This window comes from Vulpes lagopus, chromosome 7, assembly GCF_018345385.1.
Source record: "Vulpes lagopus strain Blue_001 chromosome 7, ASM1834538v1, whole genome shotgun sequence".
Classification (NCBI taxonomy): domain Eukaryota; kingdom Metazoa; phylum Chordata; class Mammalia; order Carnivora; family Canidae; genus Vulpes; species Vulpes lagopus.
In genome coordinates this window covers 104319463-104325462 of record NC_054830.1, presented here as the reverse complement: position 1 = coordinate 104325462, position 6000 = coordinate 104319463, and positions in this window count along the sequence as shown.

The window sequence follows — 6000 nt, the reverse complement described above, 5'->3', positions numbered from 1 at the left end:
CCTGTCTCATAGTATGCTCATCAGAAATGACCTTTGCCATCATCCTGAACTCCAACAGATTCAAGAAACTTAACACTGATGCCTTTAATCTGTAGTTCATTCTCCAATTCTGCCAATTGTCCCAGTAATGTTTTTTGTTGTTGTTGTTTTGTTTTTATTTTTTATAGTGATTTTGTTTTGCTCTTCTGAGATCCAGGTCAAGATTAGGTATTGCATTTAGTTATCATGGCTTTTTTACTCTGGGACAGTTCCTCAGCCTCTCTTTGTTTTTCATACCATTGGCATTTGTCCTCATGATTAAAATCATGTGTTGCATCTTTGGAAGGAGCTACTATATAAATAATAAATTATGTTATTCTCAGGGTATTACATCTGAAATGACATCGTGTCTATTTGCCCCTGATAGGTGATATTAATTTTGATGATTTGGTTAAGATATTGTACAAATTCTCCACTGTATAGTTACTATTTTTCTTTTGTAGTTAATAACTAATTGTGGGGAGATTAATTGTGCTATTAGTTTTGGTCTTTGTTTCTTTTAAGAAATTTGATGAATGTGTAATTTTGTTACCTTTGTAATACTTAATTCCTTTTGCTTAGTGGCCCTGAGAAACTTTTCTTTGTCTTTAAAATCTACTTTTTTTTTTTTTTAAACTCCACCTCAAAGTTGATCATTCCAGACCAACTTTTCAAGGTAGATGGTGGACCCTTTCAACATTATCGCTTTTCTTTTTCTTTCATTTCTGAAAAATGTTCCCAGATTATCTATATGTTTTTCCTTTCAATGACTCCAATTATACATACATTGAATTTTCTTTGCTTTATAGCCATTTTCTCTCTGATCTTTTTTACTCCTTTTTCTTGTTTGCATTTTTCAGTTGTTTTCTTGTCTTTTATTAATTGGCTCTTATAACTGTTTGATTTTATTTGACACCTTGTCATTTTTTTCTTTATTTCAAAGAAATAAATAAAATTCACCTTTTCTTTAATTTCTTCCAGAATTTCATTGCATTTCTTCCTGTTATTTTTCACTTTTATTATTAACTTTTGAATTTTTGATTTTGGATATTTTTATGTCTCCAAATCTTGAAGAAATTTAATTAACTTTGGTGCATTTGTTTATAGTTTTTAGCTCATGGTCATGTTTCTTTCAGGAGCTTATAATCAGCTGAAAAGTTCTAAGTTTCTTTTTTTGTTTTCCTTTTATTTTGGCTTTACTCAGAGTTAGCCTGAGATTTTGTTTTTGTTTTTTTTTTGTATTCCAAGATATCTCAGAGATAGAGTTCATCACTGAATAGTACTCTCTTGTGCCAGAATAGTGAAGTGCAGTTGCCTTAATGGATAGTTTTTTGTTGTTGTTGTTGACGAAGGGGTTGGGGAAGGGATTGGTGCAACTTGCATTTCTTTCTCGCTCTCTCTCTCTTTTTCTTCAGGATATTTAATTTTGTCCTTCTTATTTGTCCCCATTGCTTTAATGCCACATTGTCAAGGGGTCACTCCTCCCTCTTTAGTTACCATCTTCTCCCAAAGTCTTTGCAGAAGCATCAGTAGAACCTCTGGTTTCAATTACTCTTGGGATACTTTTTTTGTTGGCAGTACTATAAAATAGTTAAGTCCCAGACCTGTATTCAGTATTGAGCAGTTAGTATTCACTTTTTCTTCCTGGGAGTTATTCCTACCTGGGGTTTATGTAAATCTTATATATTCTTTTCTCTGTAGTCTCCTAAGGCAACTCTCCACTCTCAAAATTCACAAGCATACTATGGCTGTGGAAACTCTATTGGAATTTGGTGTTAGTTTTTCTACTTAGAGGTAACTTGAAATGTGTGATATTAAATGTCTCCTAGTAATTCTGAAGATGTGGTTTCAAGCTCCTTGTATTTGTATTTGAACTCCTTGTTGAACTTAACTTCTTTGGAAGGATGTGTAGAAAAATTAGGGTTTAGGAAGTTGCCCTTTGCTAGGGCTGAACAGACTTCTCCAATAACTTTTAAGTTTCTTTCTTTATCCTTGATAATCTGTATTTTAATATAATGAGTTAAGATGTGGATTTATTTTATTTATATCTCTGAGCACTTGAACTGCACTTCATATCTCAGAACTTAGATATTATTTAATTTTGGAAAGTCTTTGCTATTATCTCTTCACACACACATACACATACACACACATTTACCAATTCTTTTGTTCTTCCTGGAATTCTGGTAGATATATGTTAGAGCCTCCCAAACTCATCTCCATATCTTTTAATGCATTAACTACTCTTTAATATTTTATTTCCTTATGTTTTTGAACTCTGAGTGAATTCCTCAGTACTATTTTCTATGTCACTAATTCTTTGTGTCAATCTGGAATTTATTCCATTTGTTGAATTTTTGATATCCTTGACCAAATTTTTTATTTCTAAGATTTCTAACTGTTTTTCTTTTGAATCTACTCATACCTTTTAAATTTATAAATTTTTAATAATTTTCATTCTTTCATTTAATTTTTTGAGCATCTTAAGCATATTCATTATTTTTTGTCAATGTCATTTAAAATAATTTTTTTCTGGAAGTGATTCATGTTTGTGTGATTGATTTTCTGGGGGGTGGGTAGAAGGAACTCCCATTTTTAGCATTTTATGACTTCATATCTTTTTGAATTCTGTTTTTGCAGTTTCATTTTGGACTGGACATTAATTTGGTTTGGTTTTGTTGTCTATATGCTTATGTTATTACTCTTCTGTATGTAGTATTTTTGTGTTGGCCTCTTATGCCCAGAACTAGTATTGATAATAGTGGCCTGAAGTCCCACCCATGATGATGTTAGAGATACTTCAGGCCCTGGCACTCAGCTAGCTGGTGGCTTGGTTTAGTTCCTGTTATGGAGGCAGTGTTTGTGCCCTCTAGCCTTCTTGAACCCATAGGTTTCTATAATCCCTAGCACAAGGTAATAGTAAACTGTGATATTTTATTAGCCCCTTACATGAAAGGGGAGCCTTATTTTATCTCCTAATTTGTGGACTCTGGCTCCAGTCCCATACTGTGTGTTGGGCACTTTTTGCCCCCAGTTCCCCAGCATCTGTTTCTGCATTTCAAGCCTTAGCAGTCCCATGGATTCTGTTCAGTACTTTGAATTTTCCTCCTATTTTCGGTTCATGGAAACAAATTTCTTGTTTCTTCTGACTGATTTTGAATTTACCTAATATTTCTAAATGTTTAGAGCAGAAGTTGTGTATCAAATCATGAATTTACTTTATCATTTTTACCAGATAGCTCTTTACTTGGTATATTAGTTAGATTCAGGGAAAAACAAAAGACAAAAACATGCTATGTTCACATTAGATAATTTTAGAATATTTAAATAAGAGAATTACTTACACGAGTACAATTAGAGTATAATTGTAGTATACATCAAGTAATAGTAGAGAGTCCAGGAAACCGAAGGGTTAGTTTAGTATCCGGGGACTAGTAACAGAGAGGAGCAGTCTTAACCTCTAAGTCTGAAAGGGAAAGGGGAAAGAGAAAGTATTAGAACAAACAGAGAAATAGCTAGTGGAATGGGCTGCCTGATAGGATCTGGAGCCTTCAGTTGAAGGGCATAGCCAGCCAAGGTGCACCTGTTCACAAAAGGCTGGAGGAATTAATATACGGAATTCACTCTCTCCCTTCAGTCTCATGCTAATGTTCCCTTTACTTAAACCCAATAGAAGCCAGAGAACAAAGGAGACTGTTGATGCAGTCCATGTTTTCAGCTTCTCTAAGCAAGAGGAGCATAAAGTATAGACAGTGGGTTTAGAAGAGCATGGTTGGTAAAGTTTTCCAGTTGTAACTACAATAGTATTTCCTATGTCACATGTTCTTTTTGAACATTGTCGTGCTTCTATTAAGAGCTGGAGTCTGGTCACATCTCTTAGGTGGGCCTTTATGACTATCCGGACTCATAGGATAAAGTGGAAATAAGGATATGTGACTTTTGAGATTGAGTCATTAGAGACAATACAACTTGTGTCTGGCTTTCTCTCCTTGGACACTTACCCTGGTCTCCATACTTTGAAGAAACCCAGGGCACATGGAAAAACCCAAGTAAGGGGAATTGAGACCTCTGGTACCCATCCTGGTTGAGCTCCCACTTGACTGTTGGCACTGACTTGTTAGCCTTTGTGAGCAGGCCATTGTGGTGGAGAACTCATCAGCCCTTGGGTGGAACACCCAGTTTATACCACGTGGAGTAGAGACAAGTGTTTCTCATTAAACCCTGGCAAAACTGCAGATTTGCAATCATAATAAATATCTTCCTTGTGTCTGAGATGTTTCCTTTCTTCTCCCATAGCACCCTGCCCTAATCTATCATGACATCTAAGCTGTTGTATTTTAATTACTAATTTACATTTTCCTCTCTGCACTAGATTAAATGTTCCATGAGGGCAGATATTGTGGCTTGATTATTTTACCCCCAGTGCCTAGTAGAGTCTGAAATACAGTATAGATTTAATGTATATTGGTTAAATAAATGAATGTGGATTTCAACCTTTTTTGTCTAGCCTTACCTTTCTAAGAACTTTTATGGGCTGCCATTCATAACCCCAGGGTTGCAGATTTAGAAACATTTGTGAGCAGCAACCCAGCATGAGGCTGCAGTTTGAGCAGTTTTCCTCTATAATATACCAGCTTTTCAGAGTGCCTGGCATGACACCACTATCATTTTTGCAGAGCACCAATAAAAAATGATTTGATATCGTTAAAAATGATTTCTCAAATGTGTCCTTAGGAGGAAAGGAAAATGGGGAAATGGAACAAGGAGATTTTAAAGAAATGATTATTATTCTTTTTGAGAAAAGAAATGAGTATGGAGAAATAAGGAAAAAAGGGAACACAAATAAAGGGGAAGGAAAATGTGGTAGCCCTACATCTAAGATAGGCAGTGTTGCAAAGAGAAGATCATAGATTTTAGAGTCAGAACTGAATTATTTTTTTTAAAGATTTTATTTATTTATTCATAAGACACACACAGAGAGAGAGAGAGAGAGAGAGAGAGAGAGAGAGAGAGAAGGAGAAGAAGGCTCCAAGCAGGGAGCCTGACGTGGGACTGGATCCTGGGACTCCAGGATCAGGCCCTGGGCTGAAGGCTGTGCTAAATTGCTGAGCCACCTGGGCTGCCCCAGAGCCAAATTTAAAGCCTTTTCCAGCTACTGAGAAAGTATGAGCTACTGGGCAAGTCAACCTTAGTGTCCTCCTTCCAAATGAATATAATAACAGCCAACTTATATAGAGTTGTATGAAGATACCCTATACTAAGGGCTAATACAACACATGGTATATGGCAGATGATTAACAAATGGCTGCTATATCCTATTACCACAACCACCATGATTAAGGAACTAACTAATTGAAGAAGACACAGGGCTGGTGAGTATCTTCTGACAACCTAAGTCTAGCTCTCACTCAGTGGGTGAGATATTAGGCTACGGCTGATACCTAATATTTAGGGAGGGGTTTTTTTTTTCTTTCATTTTTTTTTTCTTCAGGTGTAAAGAGCTGAATTCCATCATGGTATCATTTTATAGCTACTAAACTTGGTAATTTATGAGTAGATTCTCCTTCTTATAATTCTAAAACAAAGAAAAAAGATACTAGGACCCCAGGAAGTGAGAGAGATAGGTTCTTGAGAAGGTAGAAACAGTAGGCATGATGAGATTGAGCCCCCTCAGTCATTGATCTGGCCTTGAGGTCATGAGTTAGAGGTAGTCAGATGGCAGATAAACCTGAAGAGTGAGATGACTCATGGCTTCTTCACCATAAGGCCAATGATTCATTGGGTGTTTTGAGCAGAAAGCATATTATTGAGTAACCAGAAGACACCATACAACACAGTTTATGTACCCTATCTCACACTGACACAAATATTTTACCACTCATTTTGCAGATTGAGAAATAGAGACTTGGAGAAACTAAATGAATTGTTCAAGCCCACACAATATAACTTGTAAAGATAACAACTGGGATCTAAATTGAGCTG